The sequence below is a fragment of the Pogona vitticeps genome, chromosome 5 (genome assembly GCF_051106095.1).
Source record: "Pogona vitticeps strain Pit_001003342236 chromosome 5, PviZW2.1, whole genome shotgun sequence".
In the NCBI taxonomy this organism is placed as follows: domain Eukaryota; kingdom Metazoa; phylum Chordata; class Lepidosauria; order Squamata; family Agamidae; genus Pogona; species Pogona vitticeps.
This window is the reverse complement of record NC_135787.1, coordinates 59,765,174-59,788,517: the sequence shown is the minus strand read 5'-3', so window position 1 is coordinate 59,788,517 and position 23,344 is coordinate 59,765,174. Positions and strand designations below refer to the sequence as shown.

At 37.1% G+C, this 23,344-nt stretch overlaps 1 protein-coding gene and 1 long non-coding RNA gene across 5 annotated transcripts in view; one reads left to right on the top strand and one right to left on the bottom strand.

Moving 5' to 3' along the window:
• The window catches only part of TENM3 (teneurin transmembrane protein 3), a 1,852,170-nt gene that overhangs the window by 643,337 nt on the left and 1,185,489 nt on the right, over positions 1–23,344 (bottom strand). The window lies entirely within an intron of this gene.
• LOC144589400 (uncharacterized) overlaps positions 1–23,344 on the top strand; it is a 103,471-nt gene that overhangs the window by 13,952 nt on the left and 66,175 nt on the right. The gene's annotated exons all lie outside the window — the stretch shown is intronic.

Below are 23,344 nucleotides of genomic sequence, written 5' to 3'. Positions count from 1 at the left end.
TAAATGTAATCATACATTTTGTTACTTGCATTTCATGGTGAACATTACAAAGATGGGCAGGCAAAGAAAAAAAAACAAGGGAAATTATAATGCAAGCCTGTGCAACCCTGTATCTACTCTGAAGCAAGCATCATTGAATTTAATGGGATTTATGTACAGGTGACATATATTTCACAATCTTCATGTATGTTCTGAAATACCTGATGCTTCTCCCCATATGGTATGGAACTGGAATTCTCAATGTTTCTATAAGATTCCACACTCTTACCTCAATTTTTTAAAGTTGTAAACATTTTTGCGATAAAATAGTAGATAGTAAACTCGGTTTTGTGTCTTTTAATGAGAGACTTACAAGTATGTAGAGAACTCTTTTCACCAGTTCATTCCCAGGCATGCTTTCCAAGAAAGTGACACCACAATATTCAATAGAACTTAATCCCAATATACAGATGCAACCTCAGTGGCTGTTAGTTATCAGAACTAGATGGAAAAAAAAGGGGGGGGCGTCATCCGTTCCCAGTTGGCCACCATTCTTCTAAAAATCCTCCTTTTCTAAATATGTGAGGGGAAATGTAGTTGAGAAAATGGAGACAGCCAACAGGGAAAGGAATAAGTCCCCACTTCCTTGCTATTCTGATGCTCAAAATTGCTTGGGGCTGTTGTTCTTTTTACAGATCAAGCTAATGTTACGTGCATGTGCATCTTATATCTGGTTTGGTAGTAAGCAAGTTGTAGTAAAAGTGCAAACTTTCTGCTATCTGACCACATTCAACTGGCCCTTGACTAAGAAAAAGACAGTGGCCAGAATCTTATTCCCATCACATTGATAGTCCCAGTTTATGTTTGCCTAAAAGAGATCATGTTAAATCTTGGTGGCAAGTTGCTGCACATTAATGAGGTCCTGGTTGAATTCTGTGCAGTGTGCAACTCAAAGTCATTTTCAAAGACATTCCATTTACAAGAGATGATTCCCTGCAGACAATTATAATACCCAGGCAAACAGACGAAAACATAAACATTAGTAGCTTCAGACCTATTTTGACTCACAATCCAGGAGTCTGGGTGGGTAGGAATGATTGGCATCTGTTTTTAAAAATATGTAATACTGTAACAAGTATTAATAAACATTGTTCTTATAATAGGTATCTTTAGAAGATGCATGAAATTTGCTATTGTGCATATGATACCATAGACACAATTAGACGGGCTAGAATGTGAAGTGGTAACCATACTGTAGAAGGCAATAGTACAGCTTTGGAATTATCAGTTTATTGGTCACCTATCTTAGCTTTGTAGTAGCTCTGAAGTAGTTTTGTACATATACATCATATGGCATCCCTAGGTTTGGTTCATACAGTGTTTTCCATATATGCATTATAATAACAACTAGAAATTGCAGTATAGACACCAATATTTGGATATTTATCTCTGTGGATCTATAGAACTGGCATTGCAGATTGTTAACCCTTAGTCTTCTTATATCAGATCAGGCAGGCATGTGCACATTTTCATAAATGAGGAAGAGTTCTGAGTATGTTCCATTCTGCGAACGTATATATCCAGTTCTTGAATAATTTCCAACTCTGAGTTTACTTATTATATGAAAAAACAGGCATTCAGCAACAATGTATTGGGTATTATTCTGTATACATAATTTAAAATACTCAAATAGAAAACCGAACTTTTCCTGGTTCTTATCAAATATAAGAACAAACAACTCACAGTAGACCAACATGAAATCAAGAGTTTAAAATATTAAATCTCAGGGCATGTTTTAAGAGTCCTGTGGTACAGCTCCAATCATGAGAGTAATGATTCTGTGGAAACCTGACTCTACTGAGACTTCTTTCTCTCTTAATAATTCAATTTGTTCCCAGTGGTTATCCAGGAAATAGTTGAGTCCTAAGTCACTATAACCTTTCTGAATTGCCGGGCATGTGAGAAATAGGAATATTTAAGACAAAGCAATAAACTGGATCATTTTCCTAATGTTGCTGACAAATAATATTTATATTCATTTACATTGGAAAACTCCTCTATGAGTCCTGTTAGAATCATAATCACAAAACGGCTTGACACATCTGTACAATTTATGAATTTATAGTGCTATTTCCATCAAAAGCAAAGCAATTTAATCTACAGAATTTCATATTAAGAAAATAAGAATTTCTTCATGATGGCATTTGAGAGAACATCACTATGCACTGCAGGTCAATGTCAAACATCATAGTGGCCATCTAGAGGCGCTCTGTAGCAAAGGTCAAGTTAATCTGTTTCTGAATGGAGAAATGTGTTGTTCTTTTTTTATTTATTAATGTGCATTTATTTCTGCTAATGGATTTCACATAAGGGAGGTGCAGGGACGGAATAAGCGTCACTAAATCTCAGACTTCTATTTTTCCATTAATATTAATATGGTCAGCCATAGCATATTGGTGCTGTACAAGCTAAGAAGTCATTATGGGACAAAGTGCTTGTGCTCTGTTGCCATATGGCTTTGTTTAAAAGATCAGACATACTAATGTAGGGAACTACTGTTCAACATTCGTATCCAGGGAAAACTATGAAAAGGTATGTACCAAATAGTTGACATGTTAGGAAATAAATATACCAAAGGAGTGAAGGTCTATGGAAAGCTCAGACAGCGATTCTTGATCTTGCCATCTTTGCATTGTTCTCAGGACACAGAACATTGTAATCAAGAAAGACAATCAACAGATATATACTAATCTTAAAAAATCTGATGTACCAAAACGGATAGCAATATGTTGTCCTTAGACAAGGCTAGGTTGCAGGTGGGACAATATATTCATCAGCATGGCCTCATATTGTAACCCAGAAAGGACAAACACAGTGCTTTTTAAGTAGTGGGAAATGAAAAAGCAGAACACTTTTCCTGTGAGTGCTCTTTAAAAATCCCTCTATATTGTATCTGTTCCTGCCTAAATGTATTTATTTATTTATATTTATTGTTTCATGTATCTCTAACAGTGCAATCTGTGCAACTGTAGCTTGAGTATAAGCCCCACTGAACTCAATAATAATAATTGTGAAGAAACAGTTATGGACTAGTGCTAAATACTGTATTACAAAAATAATATTTTTTGTATGTAGCCACTGACAAATCTCTTGAAGTGGGCAAGAAATTTACATGGGACATAAGAAGAATAGAAATGCGGCATTAAAATGGCAAAAAAGAGAAAGCATTTATTGAATTAGTGCAAGCACCGAAGGGGCAACCATTTATATGAAATGTCACATTCTACAAACCCACACCAAATTTCTATTAAGATATATCTATTTTGAATCTGTGTCCAACTACTACAGTTTCTTACTATATAAGTAATTCATTTTAATATATTAATGGAAATGGGTGAACACAGAGGAATGTGATAACAAGAACCTACAGGCATAAGTACTGTAATTATTAATGCAATTGTTTTTAAACAACTCTGCTTCTATAAAAACAAAAATGAGGAACAAGTGGGGTTTAAAGCTGATTCAAATTAAATGAAGAATTGTGTCTAATTCATTGGTTATTGCCCATTCCATCTCAGTCATGCCTGTGTACTTCACTGAAAATCCTGAAGGGTTACTTTTTGTATAATTACAATACAATTAGTTTATCCTTGTGGAAATGAGAACTCTCCTAGATCATTTTTTCTTTTATCCAATAAATGCTTTTATTTCACTGTTCAGTGAAAATTTGCTATTATACTAACAGAAAAACATGCCTAGTTTCTCTGTCAGTTGAGGTCTTCCATGGCAAAACCATTCTAATGTTAAGAAACAGATAACAGAAATGTTGTTTAATCAGTAGAAAGGTACAAACTGCTTTTTAAAAATGAGTTCAATGTATAAAAAGAGAAATGCTTTTTAATACTACAAGACATGTTGCTATACATATCTGGGAAATAGATGTTTCACATCAATTAGTATTTACATGTTTGCTTTCCTAAAGTAAAATATGCTTTTCATTAGTTTACTAAAATAAAATAATGGATTTTCAGCAACATCTTTAAAATTTCATATATCTCTGGCTACTTTAGATATGCCAGATCATTTTCACATAATGAATTTCTTTGCATGCATCATAAGGCTACTTACAGTCATAGCAATATTTTTCTTTTAAATGTGAAATTAAGGAAAATATTAATAGGCTGTCTCCTTTTATGTAAGCTATTATTACACTTTACTAATGAGAAAACTGACATATTATTTCCTATTGCTTTAATATTAGCAATGTATCATAAAGCATCTCTGTTACAATTTCGATAGTACAATCATCTTACCTCTGGTCTCAGAAAGAAACAGCATGTCTATTAATGTGGCAACAGCCCAGAAATTTACAGGATGTAAGTTGTGATGTCAAAGGAGATAAGGGGGTTAAAAAGATAGCTTGACCTCTTTTGGACCTGCAAGCTAAGTCTTTGGAAGTGAAGACCCATGTGAGCTTATACTAGGAGGGGTAAAATCCCAATAACATTTTTCAAAATATTTTTAGCAGTTGGAAGCTTGCAGCCAGACAATTTCATGCTGTTTTAGGATCTGAACCACCACTGTGTATTTCCCTGTTGTTGTTTTTTAAAAATCCCAGAGTATGATCATTAATTTCAATTCAATTACGGCAGCTAAAATGTGAATACCTTTGAGGTAAATCTAGCCTTTAAATTGAAAATAAAATATATATTCTGTTTAACTGAACATTGCTTTACAGCAAACGAGACAGCTTCCTCTTCTGTGTCTTAAAGCACCACAATTCATTGCAGGACCCATATATAGAGTGTGTGTCACTTCCTTCTAACTCATTTGCCTCTACCTCTCACCCCAATACATTTTAATCATTTTTATACCCTTTTTAAAAAAAAAAAAACAGGAAATCAATGTTGTCCCAAATAATCCCAACTCAGTTATACTGCAATTGTGATTTGTACGTTGGTTTAGGCTTTCATCCTATTAAGGCTGCTAATGGGCTTTCAGAGTGATTTTCTCTTTCCAAAGATTTTTATCTTTCACTCAATTTTGATTGAAGAATTTATGGGATTTTATGTGCCTTCAGAGGAAAGATATACAAATAATGATTTTATACTGAAGCCTTCCAATATCAACAGATAAACCTATCCATATAAACCTTCCACACTTGCAGGAAGTGGCTCTCTAATTATTATATTTGCACATTTTTTTCCCTGTACCTTCTGAAGACTGGAAAAGTATATGGGATGGAATAGCAATCTTAATAAAAGGTAAATTATTAAACATTTAACAAAAGCCTGCAATGCTACTGCTCCAACTATTTCTGTTTAACCCACTACTCATTTATTTTGCTTCAAGCTTCATCAAAATAATTGTCATGTATAGCAAAGTACTAATCAAAGCAGTGTTATTCTTTGTAGACTAATTCTTACAATGTATCAGTAACATTCTTGATCTGTGAGTTAAATTCACAGAATCTGGATAAAGTTGCACATATGCGTGCACGTGCACACACACCCTTTAATATCCAGCAACAATACATATTCAAGATCCAAGACACACACATATTTATTTGGAAGTATAATTTAACTTTACGTAGTTTGTTTTTCAGCAAGCATGCACAGGATTGGGTTGAAGAGTGACTACACACTTGATCAAAGACAAATGGAAACTACCCTATACAGGCTTGGTGATTATTATTATTTAAAGACAATTGCTAGTCTTCTAGTGACAAGAATGGATAATCAAATAATGCTAGGCCTTTTTGGTACAGTCAGACAATCAACGTTACTGTGAAACAGGACTGGACAGAACATTTCATCTCATAGGAAAGTTACTGGCAGTTACAAAAAGGTTTTCTTTCTTTCTTTCTTTCTTTCTTTCTTTCTTTCTTTCTTTCTTTCTTTCTTTCTTTCTTTCTTTCTTTCTTTCTTTCTTTCTTTTAATGACAAGTCTGTGGGAGGCCATACTTTTTAATAAAACAGATCTATTTTTTCTAAATAAAATCTATTCCTTATGTGGAACATATCCAGTTTTTTAGAATGACAAAGCAGGGGGGGGAGCTATTTTATTACAAATTTCATATCCCAAATTGCTTTCTACAAGTGAACAACGTCATTCTTCATTAGTCTCTAAAATAACTTCATTTAAACTATAAAATTTAGATGAAAGAGGATGACATAGCTTTTCTGCTTACTCAGATTTTTTTCTGGAAATAAAACATCATATATAACTATACAATCATTGACATCGTAATATTTAGCTGTACGGTCTGAAATCATAGCACTTTGCAACTGGTTACAGGATTGTTATGCTGGCAACTTCGTAAGAGCAGAAGGTACGTGCTTTTGCTATGCTAAAGAATGATTTTCACTAAGTATACAAGGCCCATTGATACAATATTTGACATTTATTTAAATATGGTATGTGAGGAAACTTTACATGAAAACACAAATTTAAACAATATGTATTACTTATGAAACTTGCTATTAATTCTGCTGAGATAGCTCTATGTTGGGGGAAGAGAAACTTCACATTAATATGAAAATATGAAAGTATAAAATATGGTGTTATAAAATAGGAAAAATTCAGAATGTGTTATTAGAAAGGGACAAAACAACGTCAGATAAGAGGTACATGAAAGGATCATTATTAAATTGATTTAAAAACAGTATGTAATCTGCCTGTACTTTAAAACCATTACTGTTGAGGTTGCTTGTTCCTTTACTACCTTTTCTGTAATCTTTAAGGCTTAATTTTGAAATTTACGTGATCAGATAGTCACCAAGATTATTATAAGTGATCAGATCTTAGTGTTTACATGCTCTAAGTATACTAATGGAAGTTGTGACATATGAAATTCTGCCATAATCACAGCACTTTGTAATAGTCCTCTATACTCTTTCTTGTACTGAGTAAGTAGACTTGATCCACAAAAACTCACATTGAAATACAGCTATTCGTTTTTAAGGTTTCACAATATTTCTGTATCTTGGTTTTTTTCTAAATGTTGTTTGTTTTTTCATCTCATATGCTTGCACGGACTAACACAGTTACTTTGAAAACTTTGTTACACTGGCATCCAACCTGTCTTTCAATTATCACAGATAGCTAGAAAACGTGTTGAAAAACAGCTCTGACAATTGCTTTTTTTGGGGTGAGAAGTGGCTAATTTATGAAAAAAAAAAGAAGCCAGGTTCTGGGATTTCCCCCTGCTTGGTGTCTGTGAATGGTAGTGAGCACAAGAGGGTGTCCTGTAGACCAGTGGTCCCCAACCTTTTCTGAACCGCAGACCGGTTGAGGAGGTGGGGTCTGTGCATGGGGGTGTGCTCACGGATGGGCGGGGCGTGCTTGTGCCCATGCACGGATGGGCAGGGCATGCTTGCAGGTGGGCGGGGAACCCGTGCATGCAGGTGGGCAGGTGGGGGTGCATGTGGGGTGCATGGGGAATGTGTGCGGGGTTAGGAGATCTGTCTCCGTGACCCAGTCCTGCCATGGCCACGGACCAGCACAGGGCCACGGACTGAGGGTTGGATACCCTTGCTGTAGACTACCTGTTGCCACTGGAGGGGTCAACATTCAGACTGCCCTTTGCTATGAATAGTTTGGCACCCTTTTTCCTGCTGGCAACACAGACATGATATTGTGCCATTTCTTGGCTTTTTGAATTCTAGGTACAGAAGCACAATATTCCACACTAATATACTAGAGGTTGTTTTTTTTTGAAGAACAGAATTTCCTGGCTTTCTAAAATAGAAGTTTAAGTACACATAAACTACATATACACTCCAACAGAAATGTTTCTTATGCAGAATTACCCAGTGCTAAAGGACCCCAGCAGATGAGCACATGATCTTTGTTATGGTTGCTAGGGCAGGGCAGAACCAAAAACAGCTGGAATATAGCTATAATCTTTTTGTGCCCAAATATTTTGAATGGCTGTCTAGGACTTAATGAAATGGTGAAGTGAAATTGCGAGTGCAGTACATGTCTGCATCACAGAATGCAGACTAGAAAGCTACCTTCCAATTTCTAAACCAGGGGTAAGGAAACTTTTTTACTTTTAACCCCCCCAAAATTTATATACGCCAACATTACCCCATTGATTTGAAAGGAAGGAAATCATACATTATTTGAATTCAAAATATTATTGAATCTACACAGGCTATGTACCAAACCAGCAGGATATATCATCAGTATCAATGGCTGCCAGGCTGTGTACTGAATTAGCAGGATGAACCAAATTTAATAAAGATGTGCACTATTTTTGTTGGAACACGTTGCACTCCAGCCATGGGGTGGTATAGGGAGTAGTAAGGTGTCCAACGTGCCTAGCAAGTTGCATTAAATTTTTGTTCGCTCACAGAGGATTTAATAATCATCAATGGCTGCCAGAGTGGTGCTAGCAATGGCATGCTTGCTAGAGACAGCCAACACAGAGTTGGGGGGGGGGTTCCTACCACTTTAATTATTCTGTGCGTGGTGTGCAAAAAGGAACAAACCAGGCCAAAGGTCATGTAACCCACCCTGGTGCCACAGCCCAACATCAAAGGACCACTGTGCTATTTTTTTAAAAAAATCACCATCAATGGAAAACTCAAGAGCGGCCAGAGGATTGGAAAAGATCAGTCTAATCCCAATCTCAAAGAAGGGCAGTGCCAAAAAATGTTCCAATTACCGTACAATTGCACTCGTTTCACACGCTAGCAAGGTTATGGTCAAAATCCTACAAGGGAGGCTTCAGCAGTATGTGGACCGAGAACTCCCAGAAGTACAAGCTGGATTTCGAAGAGGCAGAGGAACTAGAGACCAAATTGTTAACATGCGCTGGATTATGGAGAAAGCCAGAGAGTTCCAGAAAAACATCAACATCTGCTTCATTGACTACGCAAAAGCCTTTGACTGTGTGGACCACAGCAAACTATGGCAAGTTCATAAAGAAATGGAAGTGCCTGACCACCTTATCTGTCTCCTGAGAAATCTATATGTGGGACAGGAAGCAACAGTTAGAACTGGATATGGAACAACTGATTGGTTCAAAATTGGGAAAGGAGTACGACAAGGCTGTATATTGTCTCCCTGCTTATTTAACATATATGCAGAATTCATCATGTGAAAGGCTGGACTGGAAAAATCCCAAGCCGGAATTAAGATTGCTGGAAGAAATATCAACAACCTCAGATATGCAGATGATACCACTCTGATGGCAGAAAGTGAGGAGGAATTCATTTATTCATTTATTTGATTTATATGCCGCCCACTCTACCCAAAGGTAAAGAACCTCTTAATGAGGGTGAAAGAGGAGAGTGCAAAAATGGTCTGAAGCTCAACATAAAAAAAACTAAGATCATGGTCACTGGTCGCATCACGTTGTGGCAAATAGAAGGGGAAGATATGGAGGCAGCGACAGATTTTACTTCCTTAGGCTTCATGATTACTGCAGATGGTGACAGCAGTCACGAAATTAAAACACACCAGCTTCTTGGGAGGAAAGCAATGACAAACCTATGATGACTTTTTAAAAAGATAAGTAAAGCAAATTAAGTGTTAGCTTTCACTAGAAGCTAAAATAACAAAACAAAGGGTACTGTATTACAGTGGCATCATAAGAAGATAAGTTCACTGGAAAAGACAACAATGCAGGAAAAAGTGCAATGCAGTAGGAAAAGAGAAAGACTGCACATGAAATGGATTGACTCAATAAAGAAACCCACAGTCTTTTGTTTGGTGCTGCAGTTAAAGTAGGACCAGGAGCAGAAAGACTGGGTTTCAGATTTTGGGAATAAACTATGATACTCATGTCTGCTTTGGGGATGAGAAATAGAGAAATGTGATTGCTACACACTTCAGACTTCTGCTGTTCTCTGCAGAAACTGCAGAGCTAAATGCAATGGAGATTAAATTTTAGAAGGTTCCTTTTTTCATGGTTTTATGAAAAAGTCTCTCTCTCTCTCTCTCACACACACACACACAAACCCTTCCTCCCTCAATTTTTAACAATTAGTTGCTTCAGTTCATTATGTCCATTTCCTCTCATTACATTTAAACAAGCTTGATGAAGCCACCCTTTCCCCCCTTAATTCAAGCCTTCCGTCCTTCTTGCCTGTTCCTTTTTTTAGTTTTGAGTCAGTCTGTCTGTCTGTCTGTCTGTCATACACACACAACCACCCTCCGCCCCTCCCTCCACTCTCTTGCACCTTCCCTCCCTCCTTAATTGCAGATTTCCCTCATTGTGCTTGCAGTCACTTCCAGCAGAAGCAGTCATTCACAAGCCGGATTGACTGCCCGGGGCTGTTCTATAGCTGTAACAATCAAGCCACCTTATCTCTGATCTCTAAAAGAACGGAGGATTTACAAGTGCTGCAACCAAGGAAGGAGGGAGAGGTGGCTTCCAGTTTGAGGTTTGGCTGCAGGGGGTGGGAGTGGGGGGAGGAGCACTCTTCTCATTACCCCCAGGATTTTCATTTTTACCCCATTTGGGGTAATTTATCCCTGTTCTCCGACCACTGTTCTAAACCATTGTTCTACATACCTGCATGTTTTCCAAAAGGTATTCCCTTGTCTTTTGATTCTTTTAAAAAGGGAGGGGGCTGGAAAATAGCAGATTGTCACTTGAAAACAATGTCAAAATTATCTATATTATATATATAAAAAAATAGACAGTGAAGAAAGACAGGATGGGGGGGAGACAGCAGAATCAACTCATTTGAAATGTGGTGTTGGAAGTGAGCCTTACAAATACCACAGTTCACCAGAGAGGCAAATCAGTGCTGCTCAGTCAAGTCAAGTCTGGTCTCTCACTAGAGCAAAAATGAGTAAATTGAGGCTATCTTACCTTGTACATATAATGAGAATATAGAGCTCACTGGAAAAAAACAATACTGCTGAGTTAGCTTCAGGATATTGCATGTTTCTAAGATGTGGTAATTGGACCCCCATCTGTCTCTAGTAGCTTTAAGTGATTATTTGCATTTGTGGACTAGATCAGGAAGACAGCCTATCTGAGTCAAGTTGTGACACGTTGCAGACTTGCAATTTGTGCCAGTTGTGGAAATCACTTTTCTGCTCTGACTCCAAGGTGATAAAGATCTGGGTTGTCTCCTTGCCCTGCAGGGATGGACGGTGATGCACATAAAATGCTGTCAGTGCTGCCAGTGTCAAGCATTGGCTTCAAGAACACCTGGAGAAAAGTGTTGTTTCAGTAAGGTGGTGGTGCTTGTGTAATGTCAAAACTAAAGTTGGAAGGGAAGGTGAAGGAAATATTGAGACAGAGTGTTGTCTCTGGAGTGACTCCAACACTCTTGATGCCAAAACCTCTTTTGATTTCAGTGCTGAGATGACCTTTTCAGGGTTTTCTAGGTAGAAAGTATTCAGAAGTGCTTTACCATTCCCTTCCCCTGGAGGCATCCTAGACTGTGTAGCTCTTCTGAGAAGGCTGGTTCTTCTGAGAAGCAGAGTGGAGAACTAGACTCCCAAACTCTTACTCCACAGCCAGATACCTAGCTCACTGAGCTAGCGAGCCAGCAATTATTTTTTAGGCTACCAAAGTCAGTTTCTTTGGCCCAAAGGGGACAAATAAGAAATAAAACAAATATGCATATTACTCTGAGTTTAAGAATTTATGTAATCTTCAGAAGAAAGCCAAGTAATTAATTAAATGGTCAATTCTTGTTATATAGCCCCCAAAAGCTTACTACCTACCAGGCATCTACCAGGAAACTATGACACAAATGTACTGCTCTAGCAGAAGTGAAACCAGCAGTCTCAGATAATTTAATTAAATTGTGGGTCTTCTAATATAATTCAGTAAGAATGTGAACTTTTAACTTGTGTTAACTCAATTTCCTTGTGCTTTCATTTACCATTTGTTGGGGACATTATAGTGATTAGCCAAAGTCCTTCCAGCTCTTAATGTTCTCCATAAATTCTGTTTGAAATTGACTGTCATATTCTCGCTACAATAAAGTAGGTATCTGACATCTCAAAAGGGAAAGGTGCAGAAAAAGGAAAAATGGGGGGAGGGGAGAATTTGTGCAAAGGGGCAACCAAAATTATCAAGAGACTGGAGAAATTCCTCTAAGAGGAAAGGTTACAGTCTTTGGTCTTACTCATCTTAGACAAGACATGTTAACAAAGGTAAGACGTGAGGCGGAGAAAGCTTTAAAGGAGAAGATTTTCTATATCTCTGATGGATTTTATCCACTCAACCTGAAAACTGGAAGATTAATGACATCTTCACATGCCATATAGTCATGTGGAATTTGTTACTGCAAGAAGTATTAATTACCGCCCACATAGGCAACTTTAAAAGTAAATTCATGAAAGATAAGGAAATCAATTGTTACTAGCTATGGTGGGCACATACTGTCATTAATATCAGAACAGTATGACTTTGCATACCAACTGCTGATTCAAGTGTCATTGCACTTATGTCCTACTTGTGGGTTTACCAAGTGCTGGTTCTCAGGGGTGGGGACGGCAGCAGAGCCATTGGCCCAGGCCTCAAGCTGGAAGACTAATGATAGTAAAAGAAAAGACATTCTCATATGCCATGTTGTTAAACTGTAAGCTTAAGCAGCCCTCACATTTTTGCTGATTTTCAGTGGCAGGTTTGTTCAGGATAACAGCATGAGCAGTGTAGATGGGTCCTTTAGACAAAAGGAGGCACTGCCCCCCAAGCTCTGGCTACCTGTGGTCAGCCTATGCCCCGTTCCCTTCCTTACAGCCAAGTCCATAGTGTGGCATTGACTGCTAGCTTTCTCCATAGTCAGTGTCTCAGTGGCTGAAATCCAATAGTTAGTGTCAATTGGAATTGGCCCATTGAAACTGCAGGTAATCTGGTGAGTCCCTAAATTTCACTGATTCAGTAAGCTTACTCTAGTTGTAATTTACTACTAGCTTTCAGCTGGTCTTATCATTGTGGAATCCCTGGAGAGATTCACAGGTTCCCTTTTTTTCCTCTTGAACGTACCATTAGGTTTTTCAGGGCTGACACTTCCACAAAGCAGCAATGGGGGAAGTGGAAAGAGCCATGGGTGGGAAAGAAACATTGATAATCCCAGTTAATGCATTCTTATGGAAATCTGACCTATCAGAGACTCTAATGGGGCAGTGAACATGCTTTTGTCCTGGCTAGCAAAGTGCTAGGTTGCTGTTGCTTTATATGCAGTTTTGCTGCTTTGAGAAGTCATTGTGTTACATATCTTTTCTGGTAAAAGTGAGAGAAGAAGAATTTGGTTTGTTTTTATTTCACACCAGGAATTTGTGGGTGTAAGCAGGAGAACATGTATATATATTTTCCATTTTATTTTATTTAGTGTGAAGGGAAATAACGTGAGACGAATTGGTTGTTGCGGGTTTTTCAGGCTCTTTGGCCGTGTTCTGAAGGTTGTTCTTCCTAACTTTCACCAGTCTCTGTGGCCGGCATCTTCAGAGGACAGCACTCTGTGGTCTGAGTGAGACGGATTGTTTGTTGTGAGATAAATTGTGTCCTTAACTGTGTACAGTTAACTTGTGTGGAATCTGGAAAACAGAGTTTAATATCTGAAAGACAACTTAATGCAATTTGTAAATTCTGATTTGTAAATTCTTATATTTACAGTTATGTGTCTATGAGTATGTACATATGTATATGTGTATGCATGGACAGAGCTTGGAAGAGTTGGTTTTGGACTGTAAACTCGCCATCTGACCCTGAATGAAATCAATCGACCCTAGTAGTAGCTGAATCAGAGGCTGGGAGAACAGATCATGAGTGTGGGGCCTGGAAATCTGAAATCTGCCCATGCCTCACTGAGGCTTTCACAGGACTTGCTCATAGGAGACTAGTTGGCCAGATCTGAATGAGATAGGCTTATTCCTGTGGGTCAGCATAGCTTTTTCTATATTTTAACAAGCTATGGTCTACCACATATTTTTGAGGCAATTTCCCCCCCATTATCTACCATCACTACTACATCAAGTTATACTTCGGGTTTTTTAAAAAAGCATTCCAGTGGCAACACGTGTCTGTAGTATCACAAGTTAAAGGACATTACATTCACATTTAATTGCTCTACTGTTGTAGTTACTACCAGTATCTGAAGACTGTGGGCAAAAACAAGTTGTTCTGCTTGTCAGCTTTGGAAGCCTACTGTGAAGAGCTACAAAAGCAACAGCTGTGCTACATTCCAGTTGAGTTCAAAGGCAGTTGTGACTCAAGTGGTTTGGCTTCAAATCTAATTCTAACACTTCTCAGTTCAGATAACATACATGGTAAATCACATAATCTGAAGCTGAAAACCCTGGAGGTCTGTGTTTATTTTGCCATAAAGCTTCTTTAAATTATGATAATCCTTATCTGTCCCAAGGGAAGCACCTCTGTTTTTGAGGACTGATGTTATGTTGCAGCCATCTAGATTAAATGAACTAATCAATAAGGAACTTCAAAACATTAACAGCCTACTACAAGCTGAGGACTGACTGATGGATCCCTCACTTAAAATGTCCTGAGCATCAGTGTTGCAAAGACGCTTAGAAAAAAAACCCTATGTAATCTCAATCTTATGTCTGAGAAAGTGAACTTGATCCACTTATATATTAAAATATTGCAGACATTTAAGATGCTATTTTTTAAAATTGTTTTTATTTTGTTATTGCACTTGTATAGCATCAACCATATATCTGAGTCTGCTATTTCAAATCTAGTACCTGAGGTGACAGAAGGCTCTCTGGAAACTAGGATGAAGTCTGGGCCACTTCACATTGTGAGGCCCCCTCATTGTTCAGGAAGAGGGGTAAACCTTTGGGTAGTGTGGGTAGCATATAAATTAATTAAATAAATAAAAATAAAATGAATAAACGGACAATATTTTAATCCGAAGAATGGCATTTTTTAAAAAGAAATCATAGAATGCATGACAACATAATTTTAATTAGCTTTATATTTGGGGTTTAGGCTAAAGAGAGGCCTGCCTGTGGTGTAAGCCTTGGGCCAAAGGGGCTGGCTTCCTGTCCCTCCCCACAAGGCCTGCTCGAAAGTAGAGAAGTTCTGATCTTCAGAATGTACTTGACAAAGAATACACAGTACATTTAACTGTCCAGCAAATTAGATTTATATGACCAGGTAACAAGATCATGCAAAAAGTGCGATCTTTTGGGCCCTTCACAGCTTCCTGGTCTGTATGGTGCAAAAGTCAGAAGAACCATTACATTTTGAAAAAAATGAACCCTAGTGTAAATAAAAACTGCCTGACATTAAATTCTAAAATGGTAGGAATGATTAGCTTAACAAGGAACTTGAATACATTACATAGAAGACTTTGGTGCCTGCTTTGCTTAGCATTGCCAGCATTTTATCAGGTCTTTCATCTCCACTGATAATTACAGTTCTTTTCAGTTTGCTTTGATACTACCTTCTTGACCAACTTCCTTAATCACTCTCCCTCTTCTCTCACATTAACTGCTGGTGAATGTTTAGAGTGCTGTTTTAATCCTTTTGCAAGCCGGTTTTACTGAACAAGAAAAACAAAAAGCCTTGACATATTTTTACAGATGGCCAATGTTCTGTAGTTCCTTTTCTTTGCACTTCTCTCTTCTGAGTTTGATAATGTCATCATGAACCAAAATATTTGAAGCTTCTTTGAAGAAATCCTGTTACTCTTTGCCTCTCTGTTGCTATTATACATATCTTAATTGATTATATATATCTACCAATTGCCTATATGTGGCCTAATACTTCTACTCAAACTCTCTTCATCTAGATAATCTTGGTAGCTCATACAAGGTTTTTTCTTCACTATTATTTTTAGCTGCAGGGCTGACAAGTAAGAGCAATCCTCCTCCCCCCTCTCCCAACACTATTTATCAAAGTCACCTAAGAACTAGGCTTAACTACTTTCAATTCCTATGTACTACCCTGCCTCACAGTTAGGTGCCCTGCTTCCTTTTAATGATAAACATAACATTCAAAATATGTGTCATCAGTGAATTCCAATGTTATAGTCCTCCTTTACACAAGGGAACTATTGAAAATATTGAAAAGAGGTAGATTCAAAAGGTCATGCCCAACATTCTTCACTTCCATCACAAACGTCTACTGCCAGGATCAACTCTTTCAATATCTGCTTTATGCAACTGGAATAGCCCAGTATGACTTATCTCTAGCGAACCTAATGTTGCCTTACAGTCTGTTTACTGTTGTTATTGCTGTTTTACACTTATACTTCTTTGATCCACTTCCGGAGTAGCCTAGTGCATTTTTCTATCTGAAGAAGAACATTTTTCTGTCTGAAGAAGGGCAGGAAATTGTATCCTCCACTAATTGAAGTCAAAGTGCTGAGAATTCTGCCAGCCGTGTTATTTTGGCATATGAAGTAGAAAACCACTAACACACCTCTCCCCACCTCAACAGTAAAACTATAATAATTTTCTGCCCATTCAAGACATCCAAAATCTGGTTCCCAGGGCAGCTACATAATTCTGCCTAATAACAGAACTAGTCATAATTCAGCGCTCTATACACCATTAAAGCAAAATTTAACAACTGTGCACGGTTTACCTTGGTTTCTTTTATTCCCTTAAATGGCTGTTACAATTGTGTACTTCAGTTTTACCCTGCGTTATGAACACTTTTTACAGCAAATAAATATAAAATCTCAGAAAGGTCTTCATACTGGATAGGAAAAACATGCTAGAATTCCAGTAAAATGAGACTCCATAATCACTGCATTTATCTGTTTATTTACACAGAGCTTGTTATGCCTTGCACACGTAAAACAGCTACCATACACTTCACAAGAATGCTCACTTTTAAGCTGCCTTAGGTCCTTTTAAGGAGAAAAGCAGGATAAAAGTATTTTAAGTAAGTAAGTAAGTAAGTAAGTAAGTAAGTAAGTAAGTAAGTAAGTAAGTAAGTAAGTAAGTAAGTAAGTAAGTAAGTAAGTTGCTAGCTTTCTCCAAATATTTCAATCAAAATGAATAGCTTTGTTCTTATTTCATTAAATGTGCAGCACAAACTCACAATATCAAGATAAAGCACTGTTAAGCTTGGATGCCAGAATTCTACAATGCAATCATTTAATTCTACCTATAATTCCATTTCAGTAATACACTGGAAACATTTACTTTGTCTCAAAGCACCTTTACATTTGTAAATTCCAAAACTGATTTCTCACAAGAATGGTAAAGACAGATGAGAAATAGGATTGGAACCACACAGATCAATGTATATACGTGGGTAGTTCCTAGAGAAGGATTGAATTCATGTAAGCTGGTCATCCAGCCAAGATTTTATCTCTACACAGAGTCCTTATTTTGAGAAGCTGATGGAATTTTTTTGGCTCAGAGCACAAATACAGAGATAAAAGTAGAGGATGGCAAAATTGGACAATACTTCTTAGCTTCATCCTTAATCCTTTCCATGCACCCTAGTCCAGTTGAACTTTAGTTCCAAAGGTTATTTTTAGATACTATTATGGGAAATATTTATAAAATCACATATTGCTGGATAAGTAAATTAGCTTAATTCATGAAAAAACCCAACATGATTTGAATAGAGTTGTCTTCAAGTTGAGAGCAGACTGCAAATGAAGCACTGAAGGCCAAAACAGATACAGAAATATATTTAGCACAATATACATGCTATTTCTTCATGTATTCAAAGGGCTTATAAAGAGATGAAGAAAAGATATAAACTCTATAAAACTGAAATTAAGAAAGGATTAACTTTTTAAAAATTGTTAGAAAAAAATGAAAAATCCCAATGGGCCTTAGAAAAAGAAAGACTTTATTGCTCTTCTGAAATGGAACCTACAACGAACAACCAGTTCCATGAAAAAGTCATTTCACAAACTTGGGCAGAAATGGTATTGGCCCTAATTCTCGAAGGAAATGTTAGTACTGCACTGATAGACAGAGATGGGAAGTTACTTTTTTGTAATTCAGTGGCATAATCAGTAGCCACGGTAGCTAGAATGGTCTGGTAATTATAGTTCAAACTTCCAGTTTCTTGAGGAAACTACAGTTCAGTGACAACCTCACATTAGACACCATCCTAGCTGCTATAACTATAGAAGAACTTTGCACCAACAACCTGCACAAGGAAACAATTACTTGCCTTCAAGGATACCCTTCTGAATGAGACTACAGCACATACAGCCACAAACCTCCATGACTTTGGATTCATACTCACCTACAGTAAGAGTCATTTGACAGTGGAATTGGCTGCCATGGAAGGTGAAAATTTTAAAACAGATGTTATGCCTCCACCTGTCAGAGATTCTTTAGGTGTAGATTTCTTACTTTGGCAGGGGAAAGGGCTTGATGACTCTTGGTGTCACTTCCAGCTCTACTATGATGCCATACTGTAAAATCACTGATGATTACACATACTTAAATGTCCTTCGCTTCTGCTCAAATACATCACGAAGTGTATTGCATGGAACAGAATTTGCCTGCTCTGGTAAAGAAAGGTGACAACCATTCTGGCATAGAAGCATTTTGTGTGCCATAGACATCAGGTCAAAACACAGATATACTGTATTAGGTAGCCATAACTCAGATTATTTCTGTATATACACACCCAACATATTTTAAAAGGATCTGTAGATTTAAGCAGAGACGGGTACAGAAGGGGGATATATACCAACACACAAACACTGAAAATGACTTATTTGGAACAGGTTTGTGAACACCCATAGGCAGATTGATTCCTAATATATATCCAACTAGATCACATCCCAAAGCTCTGGAACATGTCCTTTATCATGTACCAATCTGTAACTGCTTTAGAGTGTATTAAAGGATAGGAACGATGTCTTGGAGCAGGCATTTACAATATTGTGGAAAATCTGCTACAAATCAGCAGGATTTTATAAAGCAGCTGCAAGAAATAATTCTGACCTATCTTAATTGGACAATAGGATATGCCTGAATGAAAATGCAAATGTAGCTTAATGCTGATATATGCACAAGTCATGTTTTGAATGTGTTTTAACTTAGAGACTGCTCATTATCCATGCTGCATTTCGAGTAAATAAGACTCAACAAAGCTCAGAGTGGAGGACAATACAAATTCAGCTTTAAAGTTTTTTTTTAAAGTTGTGTGAAAAAGTGGAAACTGTCTTAATCTCCATGTGACATGAGGAATCTACTTGGAATAGTAATTTTTGACATGTTTTCTTGACCATGAGTATACCATTTATGTAAAATAAATCCAACAAAACCATTATTATTATCTGGTTGCTTCAGGAAAGTAAACACTTTGAAGGAGCAGTGTATATGGATCTCAGCCCTGCTTCCTTAGACTCACTGTCGAAGACTGGGTACAATGGCTTGTCTAGGTGCTTATTATATCATGCCGCAAGTTGTCCCGCATCTTGACAGTTCTTTCTCTCCTTCCTCATTGGAACAGCACAGATAGCACCATAGTTTCCTATTGTATTCAAACTGGGAAACTATGGTTACTAGGTCTGGAAGAATCACTGCTCTTACAATAACTTCAAACAATCATTCAAGATCCTGTTTTTTTCTGAAGCTGGCAAGCATTCTTTCCCCATTTGGATATAACATAAAACACTGGTTAATTGAAGAACTTCTAGCTAATTGTATCATAGGAAGGAAGGAAGGAACACCAGCATGAGGAAAGGGTACAGCATAAAAGGCTTTATTTATCTGACATATGGTTTTCTGACCTGGACCACTGTCTTTTTATAATTCAAGTCAGAATGTAACGAATGCTGATACAGAACACCAAGAAACTCATAACCAATTTTAGGGGTTTTCAGTGAAGAATGGGAATGGGGTAGGCAGTCATACCATTTATTTCCAAATCCATATTCTATAAATCCTACAAGAGTAATAAGAGACTGCAGAGTAGGAATTATTTCTGCTGTTTCTTTCTTTTCTTTTTGTTTTTGTTCCTTAACCAGGCACCATCTGATTTCCACAATTCATGGCCCTTTGTCTGATTTCCACAATTCATGCCCCATTTAAAATCTTGCAAATGTGTTGTTTCTTGTCATAGTCTAAAACAAGTTATATTTGACTCATTATAATAAAAATTATAAAATAAGGCATATTATTTTTAGAAATATATTAAAATCTACTTTATTTTCAAAGCAAATGCTGGGTAGTCTTTTTATTTATTTAAATCTTTTTACCCCACCTTTCTCCTAAAAAAGGACCCACAAACAGGCATGTAAACTTTGCCAAGAATGCACAACTTTGTTTAAAAAGCACACACCCCAAAACCTTCATTGGAGTTCAAATTGGATGGATCTTCTTGATAGAACTCGTCTTGAAATATCCTGGAGCTCAAAGTGTCTATGCAAAACCATTAATCTCAGAATGTGCCTAAACACTATCCAGGAGACAGGCTACAATTTACAGTTCTCTGTGACAGACAAATAGCTGGTGGAGCACTGTCATTTAACCCTAGTGATTTCTTTGGTAGTTATGAAAAGAAAGGATTTTTTTTATAGTACCATGTCACAGAAGAGCTATAGAATCTGTCAACACTGTATAACTTTACATACAGAAGTAATACTATGCATAGGTTTTTCAATCATCATGAAAGGTATCAACAAGAAGGGGTTTTGATCACTGCACCGACACACATTTACTGCTGATGAATATAGAAATGGAAGGTATGTGGGGCTAATATCCAAAGTGTATGTCAAGATTTTATTCTTTGTACTTTAAATGGAGGGGGCACTCTTCTCCTTTACGAGTGCACATTTATTCTCCCAGAGCATCTGTCATACACATACACATATCTCACAACAGCAATATACTCCATAAGAAACTCTGTATGTTGCTTAAAAGGAATACTCTTTGCCAGAACAATTAAGTGTAGCCAATGCTTAAGATTCTATTTATTTCAAGGCAGATGCTAACAGACTCCTAAAATGCTTCTTCTATCATGGTATTGCCATCCATATCCAGTATGTGGTATTAGAGAATTATAATGCTTTGATCCCAGGTGTTGGAAAGAAATTGCACACCAAGCATGGTCTTGGAATCAAACCATGGTAATGACACACTTAAAAAAAGAGCCATAGTGACTGAGGAATTCTGGAGCTACAGAAAAAAATAATAACCTTTCCATCTTCTGTTTGGTCCTTTGGTATTCATCATGTGAGTCTAATTGTACTCGTCCATGCAGCCCAGTTCCAAGCAGCCATTCTTACATATTCAATTATTGTTTAGTTAATTCATTTGAGGGACTAAAACATTTGATATATGATATAAAACTGCTTATAACTTTTTTGAACTGTTACCGTCTGGCAGAAGATATAGAACAATTAAGACTCAAACCACACGTTTTCTGAATAGTTTTTATCCCAGAGCTATAATTGCAATTAATAATGAGCTTGAAGACCACCAGTAGTGAATAATTAGTTGGACTGTGTTACTTGGCCTGCGGTGTAGATGTTTGTATTTTTAGTGGGGGACTTTTAGTGGGTGGGGAGTGTTTGGGGAATTTTATGTGTGTGCATGTGTCTGGTCTCTGGGTGTCTGTGAATTTCGTTGTATGGGTATACTGTGTATATACTTACAATGACAATAAATTATTATTATTATTATTATTATTATTATTATTATTATTATTATTATTATTATTATTATTATTATTATTATTATTATTATTATTATTATTATTATTATTAGGAATGTGCCATTTAGTCCAGGTATCTGTTCCAAAATAGGCAGGATATTCAGGATATCAACTTGTGTCAGATAAGGACACCTTCAGAAAACTGTGAACCAAAAGTGTAAACTGAGGCAATCATACAATGGACATGTCATAAGGAGACAAAATTTACTGGAAAAGGCAATAATACTAGGAAAAGTAGAAAACAGTAGGAAAAGAGGAAGACCTAACGTGAGATGGATTGACTCAATAAAAGAAACCTGGCTTTTAGTTTGCAAGACCTGAACAATCCTGTTAACTATAAATCTTTTGAAAGCTGTTCATTCATAGTACAGTACTGGCATAAGCTGGAAGCAACCTGATGGCACATAACAATGACAATAGATGCTAGACAACAGCATGATAATAAAGATAGTGTCATGGTTGTAACACGCATTCTGAGTTGTCAGTGCTCCCACTGAATTAGCCAACAGTTTTCGTTGCAATCTTATGTTCCTTTGATAGGAATATTAAGTTCAATAGGACTTATTGCCAAGTAGAAACACACTAGAACTTTCTGCATTCATCTTCACATTTGATCTGTAGCTTTAAAAGCTTACTAATACTATAATTTTGTGTGTGTGTGTGTGTGTGTGTGTGTGTGTGTGATGATTATCAGTACCATAAAAAGGGATGGAAGGGCTATTTAACCCTTTCTTCCTTTTCTTATGAATGCATTTCAGTAATGCAGAACTTTGAAGTGCCTCTTCTCAAGCTCTTCAAGGGCTTCCAAGCAGTGTGTAAGTTCACTATTCAGTGTCCATGTTTTGAGACTGCAGTTGCTACCAGTATAGGAAATTTATGTCACAGCAGACTCTGAATTGGCCAATCAACACACACACACACACACACACACACACACACACACACACACACACACACACACACACACACACACACACACACACACACATACACTTCAGAGAACTGTAATGATTTATGAAGGAAGCTGGGAGCAGCAGTGTGATATATGAGAAATACAGTATATTAATATGGGATATTGCTGGGTATTGACAACAGAACTTGTATATTATATAGAATTCAACACCTACATGTTCCCATGACATGTTAAGATCCTCACCCTCACAACAGATACATTGTTTTACTTTTACTAGGAATTGGATGGCACAGGAATGGATACCCATGTGTGGTTCCATCAAGTTTCAAATAAAGTGAGACTCTGAAGAGCAAGCTCGTCTTTAAATGCTTCTGAGAACTAGAAATGGTACTTACAAACTTGTCAATACTTATAATTTCAATAATCAGTTGAGCCACTTGTTTAAATAGTGCAATATGGACAAACATATGTCATAGGAAAAATTCCAGCAAGCATTGTAAATCTATTTTTCACTGTGCTCCCCAATAATTTTTTTAAGAAACATTCACGGCCAGGATCCTATGAGTTTTTTTGGGCTGTTCCAGAACATGGCCAAAAAACCCAAAAAACCTACAACAAACATACATGTAATTTTTCGTTAAAATAGTTTGCCTCTGAATTTATTTGGTACGTTGGACCAGTTTGTCCAGTGGGGCAAAATCATCAGATCTCTCATGAATAGCATAATCTTACCTGAGGCTGCACTTTAATTTGTTCGTATGACTGTGGCTTTGGGACCAAAAGGTAAGTGGAAAAAGTTCTTCAGTAGTGTGATAAAACTGAAAACCTCCATCCAGCCTCTCAGAGCCACATCTTTTTACTGT